The following is a 17587-nucleotide window of genomic DNA, read 5'->3' as shown; positions in this document are numbered from 1 at the left end:
TTCATGGATAAATGGAGTAATGCAATAAGAACGATGACATGATGTAGACAAGATCTATTTATGTAGAAATAGACCCCATCCTTTTATCCTTAGTAGCAACGATACATACGTGTCGGTTCCCCTTCTGTCACTGGGATCAAGCACCGTAAGACCGAACCCACTACAAAGCACCTCTTCCCGTTGCAAGATAAATAGATCAAGTTGGCCAAACAAAACCCAAATATTGGAGAAGAAATATGAGGCTATAAGCAATCATGCATATAAGGGATCAAAGAAGACTCAAATAACTTTCATGGATAAAAAGATAGATCTGATCATAAACTCAAAGTTCATCTGATCCCAACAAACACACCGCAAAAAGAGTTACATCATATGGATCTCCAAGAGACCATTGTATTGATAATCAAACGAGAGAGAGGAAGCCATCTAGCTAGTAACTACGGACCCGAAGGTCTACAAAGAACTACTCACGCATCATCGGAGAGGCACCAATGGAAGTGGTGAACCCCTCCGTGATGGTGTCTAGATCGGATCTGGTGGTTCTGGACTCTACGGCGGCTGGAATTGATTTTCGTTGGCTCCCCTAGGGTTTCTAGAATATTGGGGTATTTATAGAGCAAAGAGTCGGTTCAGGGGGCACCTGAGGTGGGCACATCCCACAAGGGCGCGCCTGGGCCTCCTGGCGTGCCCTGGTGGGTTGTGCTCCCCTCGGAGCACCCCCAGGCGCTTCTTCGGCCCATTGGATGTCTTCTGGTCCAAAAAAATCTCCAAAAAATTTCGCTGCGTTTGGACTCTGTTTGGTATTGATTTCCTGCGATGTAAAAAACATGCAGAAAACAACAACTGGCACTTGGCACTATGTCAATAGGTTAGTACCAAAAATGATATAATATGACTATAAAATGATTATAAAACATCCAAGAACGATAATATAACAGCATGGATTCGAAGAAAAAATTTAGGGTTAGGTTTCCGCCGAACACATCTCGGACCGACCAAAATGAAATTTACGGTCCCACCGACTGGCCCTGGCCATTGCACAAGTACAACTCGGTTCTACCAAAACATACTAATTGGTGAGACCTAAAGTAAAATTTCAGTGAAGCCCTAGCATCTCGGAGCCACCGAACCAGAACTCGGTCCAACCGAAATGGTGTGCTTAGGCTCTATGATTGCTTCGGTGTCATTGAGATGATCAACTCGGTAGCTCCGAAATGCTTTCTTTGGAGAACTAATACTAAATTTGGACTCAATTTTTTGAAAAGCTATCTGCTTTTTGTGATAACTCATCTACTCTGCCCATACCCATCTATTCGCAGGGCCAGCTTTGCAAGATGTCAAGTGCCAGTGACAGCCGGAATCAGTCAGAGCAGAATGTTGACCTAAGTGAAGGCTCTAGTCCCAATGAGAGCTATGATGAGGGCAGCAGGAGCACCCCAAGCAATTTGCCAAAGGCTGCCACTAGAACAAAGAAGTGAACCTCTGACATTGAGGATGGATATTTTGTGGTAGATGAGGCCACTTCCAAGCAAAGGGTTGTGCTAAAGAAAGTATATGGCACATCGGCTAGCACTAGGCCAAGTGCCAAGGAAAGGACTGCTGTAAGGAGAGTCCCAATGTCAAAGGCACACAAATCCTCAGCTCCACAAGAAACAATGACATTTACACTTGAGCAACCAAGTGATGAAGAAGGCGATGCCACAAGAAGAAAAAGAGGTCTAGAAAGACAACTGCTACAGTTATTGGCCGACCTTCCATGAGGGAAGATGATCAAGAGGAGGAGGAGAAGAGCATGCTGAAGCACCTCCAGCTAACACACAGAAACTCATGGCAGATGCTATGAAGTCAGCCGCTGCTCCCTCCAAGCCTAAGTCAAAGCCCAAGGTTTCTGCACCCAAGAGGTCAACAAGAAACATTCCATCCACTAAGAAGAACAAGGCCCCAGTTCATGAAGTTCAAGATGATGATGAGCCCCTAGTGCTCAGGAAGCTCAAGCCCAAGATCCCAGACCATGACAATGCACACCCTGTTGCAGAAAACATGATGCTCAGGAAGGACAAGGGTCTGCGAGAGTGGAGGAAAGTGGATCCCCATTTATTTACGAGGAGGAAAACTTGTGACTACCATTTCCACACCAGGGAAGAACAAGATTTCTATGAGATAGTTTTGCTTGATAAGAAGCCCATTGTCAGTGACATGAAGTGGGTGGACTGGAAATACATAGATGCAAATGAAGATTATTTTCCCCACATTCATGAGAGTTTCAGACTTGCCGGAGTTGATGCATTTATTGGTCAGAAGCTCACCAAGTGGAATGATGAGATGGTCATGCAATTCTACACCACATCACACTTCTATCTAGATGGGAAGATTGCATGGATGACCGAGGGACACAAGTACCAGTCATCGATCTCTGAGTGGGCTACACTTATTAATGCCCCTAAGGAAGATGAAGATGATTTTGATGTTTATGGGAAGCCCAGGATGGACCACAACTCAATGGCAAATATGTACAAGGAAATTCCCAAGAAAGATCTTGGTACACACAAGCTTGGGTCAGTCAAGCACTTGCTAGCTGGGTTGGCCACAACCAACAGTATCTTGAGGCATACCCTTTTGCCCAAGTCTGGAGATGACAAGATGATACATGGCCACTCCCCACCTAAGAAGTTCAAAGTTATGAGTTTGATTGTAGAGACGGTCAAAAGGACAACTGCTGACCAAAAGAGATCTTGTGGATATGCCCCCACACTCAGATGCTTGTCAGTTGGTACAGACACATATCTACTAGATCGTGAGCACCTCCCTCTTCATCCAGAGTTCAAGGATAATGTGGTGGTGATGGATCCCTCACACCCCACATCTGTTGAGGCTCAAGAGGAAGCCCAAGCAGTAGTAGCAGCTAAAGCAGCTCAGGAAGCCGCACCTCCCAATGCACCCATTGCAAACCTCAAGTTAAAGAACGATCAGATGACATATCTGCTAGAGGCCACCCTGAGGATTGAGAGGAGTCTGGCCAACATCTCCAAGAACCAGGAGAGTCTAGAGCGGGTTGTCGAGACAAATATTCATGATCTTGATGTCAAGATCACCGAGGTTCAGACAGTTGTGTAGAAGCTGCAGGCAGATGTTGAGAAAAGCAGGATTGCTGCCGAGGACAGAGGAGATGAGAGACCTACCCCTCAGAGGTTCCAGACTGTACCCAGGGCACCCAGATCTTCAGCCGTGCCAGTTGCAGACATGAGGCCTACTCACTCTGCACCTACCGCTACTGCTCTTGTGCCACCTCCAGTGTCTACTCCACCGGTCCAGCAGACATCTTCAGAGGCATTTGCAGATGCACTTCTCTCCATGCCATCTATGCACACTGAAGCCACAAGCCAGAAGACCCCTTCAGGAGCTCCATAGGATCGTGCCTAGAGAGACGCATAGCTCTATACCCTTTTCGAGCTTTTTGGTACTTGTTGCCAAAGGAGGAGAAACTGTATAGATCGTAGGCTGAGAGAGACACACAAAGAGAGAGAGAGTCACGCTTTTGCTCTTTGGTTTTATTGAGTTTTTGCCACTATGTTCGTTTGATCTGTGCTACTTGTTCGTTTGATGCTCGTGAGATACCATGTTTGTTTGTGTGGTTGATCATACTTTGCTTAATGTGTGCTTAATGCTTATCCCTACAATTATTTGTGTATGATCATTCACTTATGTCTTTGGTGATGCGTGCATGTTATTTCACTCATATCATTTTGTGCGCTCCACCAAGATGCATGTGACATGGAAGAGTGACCCATGATCCTAATCGATTGTGCATGTGCATTCAAACACACTTTTTAATAATGCACAAATTTAGGGGGAGCTCTTTCTTATCACATGCTTCTCAAAGTGACAATGTATTTCATTCATTTAATCATTTGTCGAAGCTTTAATCTATATGTTGTCATCAATTACCAAAATGGGGGATATAGAAAGTGCAACTAATCTCCGGGTGGTTTTGGTAATTCATAACAACATATAGCTCATTGAACTAATATCCTTTCAAGACAAATATATCAGGATGTTCAATGATTCACATGGCAAGGACTAGAGATGTAGACCCCTCAAAATGCTAAGGACAATGATTGGCAAAAGCTTATGACTCTTCATTTCTATTTAAGTGATCCAAGATCACATTGAGTCCATAGGAAAGCCAATACTATTAAAAGGGGATGAGGTGTTGCATAATGATCTGGTTGCTCAAGTGCTTAGTGATATTGCTCCAAAACCCTCATCCACTTTCTCCATCCAAATATGTCCAAACCCTAATTCCAAACTCGGCCCCACCGATTCTTTCTACCCGGAGCCACCGAGTTCATTTGGCATAGCTGATACGTCTCGAACGTATCTATAATTTATGAAGTATTCATGCCATTGTATTATCATTCTTGGACGTTTTACAATCATTTTACAGCAACTTTATATCATTTTTTGGGACTAACCTATTGACCCAGTGCCTGGTGCCAATTGTTGTTTTTTACATCACAGGAAATCAATATCAAACAGAGTCCAAACATCACAAAACTTTTTGTGGATTTTTTATGGACCAGAAGACATCCAATGGGCCAGAGCAGCACCTGGGGGGTGCCCCAAGGGGGGGAACAACCCACCAGGGCGCGCCTGGGGGCCCAGGCACGCCCAGGTAGGTTGTGCCCACCTCGGTGGCCTCCCGCACCCCCTCGTCGCCCTATAAAATCCCAAATATTCAAAAAGCCCTTAGGGTAACCCTAGATCAGAAGTTCCACAATCGCAAGGCTTTGTAGCCACGAGAAACCAATCTAGACCCAGTTCTGGCACCTTGCAGGATGGGGGAATCATCACCGGTGGCCATCTTCATCATCCCAGCGGCCACCACGATGAGGAAGGAGTAGTCACCCTCGGGGCTGAGGGTTTGTACCAGTAGCTATGTGTTTAATCTCTCTCTCTCTCTCTCTCTCTCTCTCTCTCTCTCGTGTTCTTGAGATGTCATGATCTTGATGTATCGCGGGCTTTGTTAATATAGTCGGATCATATGGTGTTTTCCCCTCTCTATCTTGTTGTGATGAATTGAGTTTTCCCTTTGAGATTTCGTTTTATCGGATTGAATACTTTTATGGATTTGAGAACACTTTATGTATGTCTTGCTATGAATACCCGTGGTGACAATGGGGTATCGTATTGATTCACTTGATATATGTTTTGGTACTGAACTCGCGGATTCCCGAGGTGACATTGGGGTAATCTATGCATAGGGGTTGATGCACGTTCTTGTCTTTGTTTCTCTGATAGAAATCTTTGGGCACACTTTGAGGTTCTTTGTGTTGGATTGAGTATTATGAATCTAAAATTATTTGGTGTTATTTTAGTACGAACTGTTGGATAGATTGATCAGAAAGAATAGCTTCGAGGTGGTTTCGTACCCTACAAATAATTTCTTCTTATGTTCTCCGCTAGATAGGAACTTTGGAGTGATTCTTCATCGCACTTTGAGGGATGGTTATATGATCCAATTATATTAGAATTGTTGAGGGATTGCACTAGCAAAAGTATGCAATGTTGAATAATAATTTTAGTGATTTGCTACAGTAGAGAATGATAAAGTTTTTGCATTGGTTTATACTAACTTATCTCACGAGTTCTTGTTGAGTTTTGTGTGGATGAAATTTTTAAGATTTATGGAAACCGTGATATAAAAGGAATTAAGGAGACACAAAAGCTTAAGCTTGGGGATGGCCAAGGCATCCCAAGATAATATTTCAAGAAGTCTCAAGCATCTAAGCTTGGGGATGCCCCGGTAGGCATCCCACCTTTCTTCATCAACAATTATCGGTTAGTATCGATTGAGCCTAAGTTTTTGCTTCTTCACATGAGTTGTTCTATCCTTGAAATGTCATTTTTTTGCTTGCTGTTTTAATAAATTACTTAGATATGAAAGTTTTTAAATAAGAGAGAGTCCTCACATAGCTATCTATTTACTTAACTACTCAATTGATCTTCACTTATATCTTTTTTGGAGTAGTTTGTCATTTACTCTTGTGCTTCACTTATATCCTGTGAGTAAATTGTTGAATGAATTGAATATCATGAAGTTGAAATTATATGTTCATATCATGCCTAGTGGCAGCTTCACATTGGGTTTCGAAAGTGAAATCTTTTGAGGCTTTACAATCACAATATTGGTCATGCAAGCAATTCATGAATGATTAGTAGAAGAAAGAGAACTTTCACATGCAAATACACTATCTTGGAAATATTTTGTGATTGTGAGCCCCCATCAAAATATTATATGCCAAAATTGTTGACGTTGGACAAGGAAGACAACGTAATGATTTATGTTTGTTCATATTCACATAGAAGTTATATTGTCATAGATCCTTCAACATGTGGTGCTTGCCCCCCATCTTTGCTAGCCAAAAATTCCGCACTAAGTAGAGATACTACTTGTGCATCCAAAAACCCTTAAACCGAAATCTTATTTTCAAGAGTCCACCATACCTACCTATGGATTGAGTAAGATCCTTCAAGTAAGTTGTCATCGGTGCAATAAGGAAATAAAAATTGCTTCTAAAAGTGTTAGATCATTTAGTGTAAGAGAAAATTGAGCGTTGTACGAACTTGTGATGGCAAAGAATAAAAGCGACAGACTGCATAATAAAGGTTGTTATCATAAGGGGCAATATAACGTGACGTTCTTTTGCACTAAGGGATTGAGTATACAAACAAAAAGCGCATGGCAACCTCTGCTTCCCTCTGCGAAGGGCCTACCTTTTACTTTTATGTATTTACTTTCATGCAAGAGTCAAAGTTTTTCTCTTTATTCCTTTTTATTATTCTCTTTTGGCAAGCATCATGTGTTGAGGAAAGATCTAGGCACATATATCCAGTTGGATATGGGTAGCATGAGTTATTATTGTTGACATCACTCTTGACGTGAATATGTTGGGAGGCGAAATTATAAGCCCCTATCTTTCTATGTGTCCGGTTGAAACATTTTGCTCATGTGTATGCGGTGAGTGTTAGCAATCATAGAAGACTATATGATGGTTGAGTATGTGGAGCTCTTACTTAGACTATGTTGAATAAGTTGAATTGCAATTGTTTGGTGACTGAGAATATAGGTTGTTGTGTTTCAAGAGAATTCATTGTTTGAACCATAACATGTGAATTGGTTGCCACTTTACCATGATGAGAAAGAATTGCTATTATGATGCTGGGAAAAGTGATTGAAATTATCATTGATCAAACTTATGCACTTTTCTAGCATTCACACATCATAAATTATTTCTTTTATCATTTACCTACTCGAGGACGAGTAGGAATTAAGCTTGGGGATGCTAATACATCTCCAACGTATCTATAATTTATGAAGTATTCATGCCATTATATTATCATTCTTGGATGTTTTACAATCATTTTATAGCAACTTTATATCATTTTTCAGGACTAACCTATTGACCCAGTGCTTAGTGCCAGTTGCTGTTTTTTGCTTGTTTTTTACATAGCAGGAAATCAATATCAAACGGAGTCCAAACACCGCGAAACTTTTTGTGGATTTTTTATGGACCAGAAGACAACCAATGGGCCAGAGCAGCACCTGGGGGTGCCCCGAGGGGGGCACAACCCACCAGGGCGCCCTGGGGGCCCAGGCGTGCCCTGGTGGGTTGTGCCCACCTCGGTGGCCTCCCGCACCCCCTCGTCACCCTATAAAATTCCCAAATATTCCAAAAACCCTTGGAGTACCCTAGATCAGAAGTTTTGCCGCTGCAAGGCTCTGTAGCCACGAGAAACCAATTTAGACCCTGTTCCGACACCCTGCCGGAGGGGGGAATCATCACCGGTGGCCATCTTCATCATCCCGGCGGCCACCACGATGAGGAGGGAGTAGTCCACCCTCGGGGCTGAGGGTTTGTACTAGTAGCTATGTGTTTAATCTCTCTCTCTCTCTCATGTTCTTGGGATGTCATGATCTTGATGTATCGCGGGCTTTGATAATATAGTCGGATCATATGGCGTTTTCCCCTCTCTATCTTGTTGTGATGAATTGAGTTTTCCCTTTGAGATTTTGTTCTTATCGGATTGAATACTTTTATGGATTTGAGAACACTTTATGTATGTCTTGCTATGAATACCTGTGGTGACAATGGGGTATCGTATTGACTCACTTGATATATGTTTTGGCACTCAACTCGCGGATTCCCAAGGTGACAATGGGGTAATCTATGCATAGGGGTTGATGCACGTTCTTGTCTTTGTTTCTCTGATAGAAATCTTGGGGCACTCTTTGAGGTTCTTTGTGATGGATTGAGTATTATGAACCTGAAGTTATTTGGTGTTATTTTAGTACGAACTCTTGGATAGATCTATCGGAAAGAATAACTTCGAGGTGGTTTCGTACCCAACAAATGATTTCTTCTTATGTTCTCCGCTAGATAGGAACTTTGGAGTGACTTTTCATCGCACGTTGAGGGATGGTTATATGATCCAATTATATTAGCATTGTTGAGAGATTGCACTAGCGAAAGTACGGACCCTAGGCCTCATTTTCAAGCATTGCAATATCGTTTGTGCTCACTTTTGTTACTAGCTACCTTGCTGTTTTTTTATTGTTCCTATCACAAAAATCTATATCTACTATCATTACTATACTTTTATTACCATCTCTTCGCCGAACTAGTGCACCTATACAAATTTCCATTGTATTTGGTGTGTTGGGGACACAAGAGACTTTTTATTATTTGGTTGTAGGGTTGTTTGAGAGAGAATATCTTCATCCTACGCCTCCCACGGATTGATAAACCTTAGGTCATCCACTTGAGGGAAAATTGCTACTGTCCTACAAAACTCTGCGCTTGGAGGCCCAACACGTGTCTACAAGAATAAAGTTGCATAGTAGACATCAATAGCCATTGCCAGAAACCCTAACAATTCGGTCACACCGATACGGATGTCGGTCCCACCGAGACGGCCTTCCCAGCGCTCTGTGATCTGTTGCACTCACTTCGGTCCCACTGAGTTTATGCAATCGGTCTCACTGAGTTGGCTTGACAGATTCTCTTTTGCCCGTTGCACTCACTTCTGTCCCACCAAGATGATGCAATCGGTGCCACCGAGATGAGGTTTTCCCTAAGCCCTAGTACACCAGTTCCACCGAGTTGTTCCAGTTGGTCCCACAGAGATTCCTGATGTTCATATTTTTGAACAGATCGGTGCCACCGAGTTTCCTAATCGGTGCCACCAAGATGAGTCAAAAGTGTGTAACGATTGGATATTATGTGGAGTCTATATATAGCCCTCCACCCCTTCTTCCTCATTGAGGAGAGCCATCCGAACGTGCCTACACTTCCACCATTCATTTTCCAAGAGAGAACCACCTACTCATGTCTTGAGATCAAGATATTCCATTCCAACCTTTTCAACGTTGATTTCTAGCCTTTTCCAAGTTGCCTTCCACTCAAATCCTTCTTCCACCAAAGCCAAATCTGTAAGAGAGAGTTGAGTGTTGGGGAGACTATCATTTGAAGCACAAGAGCAAGGAGTTCATCATCTAAACACCATCTATTACCTTTGGAGAGTGGTGTCTCCTAGATTGGTAAGGTGTCACTTGGGAGCCTCCGTCGTGATGTGGAGTTGAACCAAGAAGTTTGTAAGGGCAAGGATATTGCCTACTTCGTGAAGATCTACCCGAGTGAGGCAAGTCCTTCATGGGCAATGTCCATGGTGGGATAGACAAGGTTGCTTCTTCCTGGACCCTTCGTGGGTGGAGCCCTCCATGGACTCGTGCAACCGTTACCCTTCGTGGGTTGAAGTCTCCATCAACATGGACGTACGATAGCACCACCTATTGGAACCACGCCAAAAATCTCTGTGTCTCCATTGCGTTTGCCTTCTCCAAACCCTTCCCTTTACCTTCATATGCAATATTTTACATTCGGCTGCTATACTCTTAGAATTGCATGTGTAGGTTGATTGCTTGACTTGTGCTAATTGCTAATATCTGCCGACAACTAAAATTGGGAAAATGATAGATTTTTATTTGGTCAAGTAGTCTAATCACCCCCCTCTAGACATACTATCAATCCTACATCATCCAAACCCCATTAAGTAGGGTGTGGCGTACGAGCGGGCGACAACAACGGGAACTGTTCATTATAGCCAACCAACCAGCTTGATCGATGCATCTTGACTCATGTCTACGTGTATTGTGCGTGCGACAGCAATAAACACTGTTCATCGAGAGGCAATCCAACATCAAACGGCTACCTCTCGCACGGGGGCTCGAATGGCTTCAGTAGGCAGCAACAAGGATCGATCAATCTGGTTCAGTTAGCAAATGGTGTGAAGGAATCGCTCGGGTTCAGTTAGGAGAGAAGGGATCGATCGGGTTCAGCACGTAGTGTGAGGGATCGATCAATCGCTCGGGTTCAGTACATAGTGTGAGGGCGAGTTTGATCGCTCGGTTCAGTAAGTGAATGCCTCACTCAGGTTCATTTAGAGAACATGGCTTGCACACACGCGTGTGTATGGGAGAAATGTGCAAACCACTGCATCGCTCAAGCCCGACCACCCACCAGTATACTGGGAACTCCCAGAAAATTTCCTCGCCCTCACTTCTACCATGATTTTTTACCTCATGGACGGCCCAAAAAATGTCATGCAAGTGCGTCTGCGGCCTGCTCAGGACGAAAAGCCCATTTCCTATCATAATTTTTTGTCATAGAAGTATGAGGCCACCACATCTATGATGATACATGTTTTTGTCACAATTATCGTCATAGAAGTGACATATCCATGACAGAAAAAGTTTTCGTTCGGGCCATAATGTCACGAATTTGTCTGTTTTTTGGTAGTGTTTTTAGGGGCCGCATTTAATCATTAAAACCAAATCTTGAGGGACTTTTCTCCTGTGTGTACTCACAAACACATTAGTCCCTTAACCTATTTGTCTTCAATACTCCAAAACTACTAAGGGGCACTAGATGCACTTACAGAAATGCAATGCGACTATCCGTATGCTTGCATACGGAATTCCTGGTGATCTTGTGGATGAGTATGTCCGCATGAGTGAGTCCACATGTCTTGCATCATTGTACAAGTTCTACAAGTTTCTGGTAGTAGTGTTTGGCCCAGAGTGTCCGAGAGAGCCAAATGCAGCGGATACAACCCAATTGTTGGCGAACAATGCAGACAGAGGCTTTCCGGGAATGCTTGGTAGCATAGATTGTATGCACTGGAAGTGGAAGAACTGCCCATTTTCTTGGCAAGGGCAATACAAAGGGGCATGTGAAATCTTGCACTATCATACTTGAAGCAGTGGCTTTAGAAGATCTTTGGATTTAACACTCTTTTTCGGCATGGCTAGTTCTCACAATGACATCAACGTGCTTCAACGATCTCTAGTATTTGCAAGGCTTGCATAAGGCAACAACCCAGATGCCAACTTTGAGATCAATAGCCACCACTAGAACAAGGGATACTACCTAGCTGATGGTATCTATCCTCAGTGGACAACTATTGTGAAGAAAATATCTAATCCAGAAGGAGAGTAGAGGTAGAGGTTTGCTCAAGCATAATAGAGTGCTAGGAAGGATGTGGAGCATGCTTTTGGTGTGCTTCAATCTTGATGGGCTACATCATTTGACACCCCGCTAGAACATGGTGCACCAAAAAGCTATGGGAGGTGATGATTGCTTGTGAGATTATGCACAACATGATCGTAAAGGATGATCGTGATGATAACATCTTCGATCAGGTGTTTCAATTCAGAGTGAAAATGTTGTACCTAAGCATGGAGGACCATCATCGTTTGCACAATTCACACAAGTTCATCATGAACTGTGCGATTGGCAAACTCACATTCAACTCCAAAAAGACTTGGTTGAGAACATGCTGACTCATCTTGGCAACCGATAGATGTATCTGTCTTTTTCTTTTAATGTACTTGTGACAATTTAAATTTGGTTGTAAACTTTGAGATTTTTATTGGGTTGTAAACTAATTATTACCGTGGTGTTATGTGATGGTTGTAAACTATTACAATGCTTATTTTTAGCCGTCAACCTCTCCACATACAGTACTCTTCCAATGGAAGTCATTCCTTGACCATGTTGACCACGCCGCGCCGAGAGCACCAGGGCAGTGGACGACGGCGAGGCCTAGGAAGGGGACGACACGGAGCTGGGGAAGACGTGGCAGTGGATGCCCATGCGGAGAGGAGTACGAGGGTTCACTGGTTCGACTGCGGTGTGAGGATGCCATTGCCACAGAATAACAGGGGGTGTGGGTGAGTAGAGGGATGGCCTAGCCAGTGGTGGGAGTAGTAGGGGGCGGTGAGGCCTCCGCGGCATCACAGCCGGCCACAGGAGGCAGGAGCACGCGGCACGACCGACGCTGGTTTGGGCGGCTGGAGCAAGAAGACCAGAGGTTGAAGAAGCACTACGGCCGTTGGATGGACATCGTACGGTCACTGGAGCTAGAATCGTTCATATTGACTAAGTTGACAAAGCCCTCCATCCCCGTCAACTTGGTAGGCCGACAAGTCAGCCTCCCACTATCGTGGGTCCCAGTTAGCAGGGGGAGTATTCATTTTTGTGTGCGTAATAAGGAGGCACTTCCTTGCGTGCGAAGATAGAGCTGGTGGGTCCGACCTATCAGCGGGGGGAACTTTTTTTTTTGCGAAATACAGAGGCCCTTCCGGTGGGTCCCAGCTGTCAGGTGGAGGAATCATTATTTTGCGCGTAATAAGGAGGCATTTCCTTGCATGCGGCCGTGGACCCAATTGTCAGCCTCTCCACGTACAGTCCAAATCTGATGGATGTCGTTCGTTGACCACGCCGCGCCGAGAGCACCAGGGAGGGAATGACACGGAACCAGGGAAGAATCGACAGTTGTTTCCCACAGGAGGGGAGTACGAGGGTTTACTAGTTCGTCTGCCGTCGCCGGAGAATAACATCATGTGTGGGTGAGTAGAGGGATGGCTAGGCCAGCGATGGGAGTACGGTGGGGCGGTGAGGCCTGCGCGGCAGCACAACCGGCCGTGGGAGGAGGGAGCAGGCAGTCCCGTCGGCGCTTGTTTGAGCGGCTGGAGCAGGAAGATCACAGATTGAAGAAGCACGACGGCTGTTGGATGGACATCCAATAGTCACTGCTCTCGTGTGTTGACTAAGTTGACACGGCGTTGCGTGTGCGTCAACCTTTTTTTGGAAAGCATACGCGTCAATCTGTAGTAGGCGCACAAGTCAGCCTCAAATCTATGGAAAACAGCATACAACCCATCTGCCATTATTTCTAATAATTTACAGCCCATTTGCTAATTCTTAAGATTTTTTGGAGCCCATCTTCTTTTTGTTAGCATTACACCCCATATTGTGGCCACGGTTAAAAATTATACGAAATTTTGCATATTTCGATGCGGTCAACTGTTTTTAATCCTGAAATATAGTCACAAACTATTTTGAAAAATAATTTATATAAATATAAAATCCAAATAATTGTCCACGTATAAAAATCAATGGAATTTAAAATCTTGTAATGAAAAAAATGAAACTCTCCTCGTAATAAAAATCAATGGTTTGATGTGTTTTAAAAATGTACATCCCATTTCTCATTACTGATAGCCCATTTTTTGGGCAAACTGAATGAAACTCTCCTCGTCTTGGAAGATTTGCAGCCCAGCAGGGCTGATAAAGCAAGTAGGCCTCGTTTGGGTATTTCTTTTAAAAAATAGAACTGGGATAGCCATTTTCAGCAAGAAAAAAACACAACCGGGCTCATGATGTGGTAAACATAAATAAAACCCTGGCTAGACGGGCCACAACCCCCGCACAGCCCCGTTGTTACCCTGATCCGTCGCTAAAACTAGTATAAATAACAACTGCTTGTTCCTAAAGAAAAGTAAATAACAACTGCGCGACCTGCTGGGTCCCTGGTGTCAGCCGCTCGTTGTGTAATTCTCTTGTTTATTGACTACGTTGACAATGGCGTGAGCCCCAGATGTCCAACCATTAGGAGGAACCATTTTTTGGTCTTGTAATAACGAGGCACTTCACTACAAAAAAAATACACTTCCGTGATGATACGTGTTTGTCACAGTAGGTCGCGTTTTTTGTCATGCATGTACATCCATGACGATTTTATGACAGAATCAAGATAGTCATACCTGTGCTGTCGTAGAAGTGTTCCATGACATTACCAAAATTATCATCACGGAAGTGTGCACTTCCATGACGATAAATCGCGCGTCACAGAAGTGATTTCGTCAAGGGTGACCGACACGTGGCATCCACCGTAACGGAACGCCGTTAAGCTATTGGGTCGGGTTTTGGATCCGATAACCCGTTAACAGCCCCGACCAATGGGGATTTTCCACGTGTAAAATCATCATTGGCTGGAGGAAACACGTGTCGGCTCATCGTTGGGACAGATGTCATCCACTCATTGGACAGAAGGCGCCTATGATACGTCGACACGTGGCACGGCCCAACAGAGGCCCATTCCTGTGAAAAGGCCGGCCCGTTTGACTTGGTCAAAAGGTGGCGGGCCGGCCCATGGAAAGCCTGTTAACGGCCTGTTCGCATATAGCCCATTTACAGCCCGCTAACCCAAGGCCCGTTATGCCCTATCCGAATTAGGCCCAGTAGCATCATCTGGGCCATCCAATATGATTCTAGCCCGTTTCCACTTCTGGCCCATGTATGGCCCATGACGTCTTTCGGCCATATGAGGCCCTATGTAACTCTTGGCCTATTAACGGCCCGTGGTGAAACTGGCCCGTAATGAACAGTGTATCACTTTACACCCATTAACGGCCCGTGGTGAAACTGGCCCGTAATGAATAGTGTATCACTTTATACCATTAACAGCCCGTTATTCCGTTGGGCCGTTTCCAGCCCATGTTATCTTTCGGCCTCCTCAGAGCCCATTTATTCTTGGGCTAATTTCCAGCATTCATTTACTTACGGCCCGTTACTGTCATTTTCTGCTTGTGGGCCAAATTCAGCCCGTGGTTACAGTCGGCCCGTTTGTGGTCCGTTAATACCTTGGGCCGTTTTCATAGCGTCATCAAATACGGCCTATTAACGATGGCCCGTTATGGTCGGCCCATGAACGGACGATTCCAACTCTAGCTCGTTTACGGCCATAATGCGGCCTGTTATTGGCCCATGTTTGGCCAATCGATCATACGGCCCGTATAAGGCCCATTGATGATACGACCCGTAGAAGGCCCATTGTTTCTACGGCTCGTAGAAGGCCCATTGTTTCTACGGCCCATAGAAGGCCTACTGTTTCTACGGCCCGTAGAAGGCCCACTGTTTCTACGGCCCGTAGGAGGCCCAGTGTCACTACAGTAAATATTAGCCCATGGTTATTGTGGCCTGGTTTAAAAAAATAGGTTATTGCAGCCACTAGTAAACCGCGGAAAAAGAACTGCACTGACTACAAGCAAACAAATAAACAAGACAACAAGGAAATAAATAAGCAAGCAACTTATGCTAGGCTATCACGGCTATTACACATATTACATCCACTGGGCATCAAAGTTCGCCACCAGTGCAAATATAGGGAACAAAGCAGCATATAAACGCCGCAGCAAAACGAGTCCAGAACTGAAACCACTTCAGAAGAGTTCAAGAAACAATATCCTGGGTACCCATAATGCTGGCAAGATGCTTAGCAAGCTTATTAACTTTCTCTTGTTTGGCGCTTAAATCCTCCAGCGCTTGCTGTTGCACAAGAAAGTACGCATCTGGATTCTGCAGGGACTTCCTCAGTCCTTCGGCTTCTTGCCGCAGCACAGCTGACTGATGCCTTTCAGCTTGTAGCTGAGACTGAAGAAGTCGAAGTGATTCAGGCTGCGAGTTTGAAGAGCTTGTGCCAGCGGTACTGGCTAGTAACTCGAACACTACATCAACGCAGGACTGTGGGGTTTTCTCACTGTCTACAAGATCGTTTTTATCACCTTTCTTGGAGACCAACAGGGTTGTCTCACTATCTTGAACCTTATCTGCATTACTTTCTCTACCATTGCATAGTGGGGTGCTCTTCTCCAATATTCTGTTTGCATACTACAAGAGAAACAAGCAGACACATCACAGGTTTAGCTTGTAGTATACGAAACTCATTTTGGTAAACCGGTTCAGTAGTAAGGTGGACAGGATAACAACATGAAACAAACATATATCTATGTACTATGGTCACTGTATTGTCCATATCATTCTAGTTTATGTTCCCTAATCAAGATAGAGACACAGTTCAACTCATATATTTTTAAGACACAGTAGCATAGACAGAATATAAGTGTGAGAAACTACACAGCATTGGCAGCACTTGTAATGTGCATCACATGAGAACATAACTGTTTATACAACTTAAACTGAAATCAACATAGAGCAAGAAGTTAGAACAACAATCCAGTTAAAGAAATAGGTTTAAAACATACCTGTTGCGCCATTGGAGTTTCAATTGGATCCTTCAAATTCGAAAGTAGTTGGTATGAGTAAATACAGTGATGCAACAACAAAGGAGTATGGACCATAGCTACGGAATCTGACCTAAGAACAGTTGCTCTTCTGCTTTAAACGTGGAGTTTGGGTTAGCTGTGGTGGTCTTCGTGCTTTGGGCACTGCAGTAGCTTTACAAACTGCTCGTGTGGGGGTACTCTGTGGTGGACATGGTGCTTTGTCAACTATAAGTGGGTTACTATCCGCTGGGGTTGCGGTTAGATGGGTTGTAGCTGGTTCTCTGCCCAACGGTGTAAGTGTGTAATCTGGAAGAGTCTCGATTATGTGTGGTGGGGCTAGTTTGTGGGCCAGTACAACCATGGTTCTATCTGCATCGACGGGTAGCACTGTCTTTTGTGAAGAACGGGGTTTTGCTCCCTTAGATACTTGTAACACCCCGCATGTAACTTGCCATATTTGTAACTCCGACTCTTGCCATTTCTGGCTATGTGTTATGTTTTTCCCTCCGTTGTCGGGTTTTGTCTTTCGTTTTGTATTTTTTTCATGTCATGCATTTTCATATCATGTCATCATGTGCATTGCATTTGCATACGTGTTCGTCTCACGCATTCGAGCATTTTCCCCGTTGTCCGTTTTTCAATCCGGCGCTCCTATCTCCTCCGGTGCACCCCTTTTGTTTTCTTTCATGTGCGTATGTCAAACTTTCTCGGAATGGACCGAGGCTTGTCAAGTGGCCTTAATATACCACCCGGAGACTACCGGTCAAGTTTCGTTCCATTCGGAGGTCGTTTGGTACTCCAACGGTTAACCGGGCATCCGCAATGTCCATTTGAGTGTCCAGCAAAAACCCCCTCAAAAACCAGCCCAAAACCCTCCAAACTCGCTTCCATGCTCTAGGTCGTTCGATCACGATCGTGTGGGCGAAAACCGCACCTCATTTGGAGCCTCCTAGCTCCCTCTACCTATAAATATGTGGGCATCCCGAAAAACGAAATCGCAGTCTAACCCTAGCGTCCTCCACCTCGCGCCGCCGGACAACGTCCACCCGCGCCGAACACGTCCGCCCGCGCCGGCGGACGAATCGCGCGCCGCCACGTCAGCGTCCGCCGCCGCCGTACTGC

Source organism: Triticum aestivum, chromosome 3D (genome assembly GCF_018294505.1).
Source record: "Triticum aestivum cultivar Chinese Spring chromosome 3D, IWGSC CS RefSeq v2.1, whole genome shotgun sequence".
Lineage (NCBI taxonomy): Eukaryota > Viridiplantae > Streptophyta > Magnoliopsida > Poales > Poaceae > Triticum > Triticum aestivum.
The sequence above is the reverse complement of the archived record's forward strand: the minus strand, read 5'-3'. Positions refer to the sequence as shown.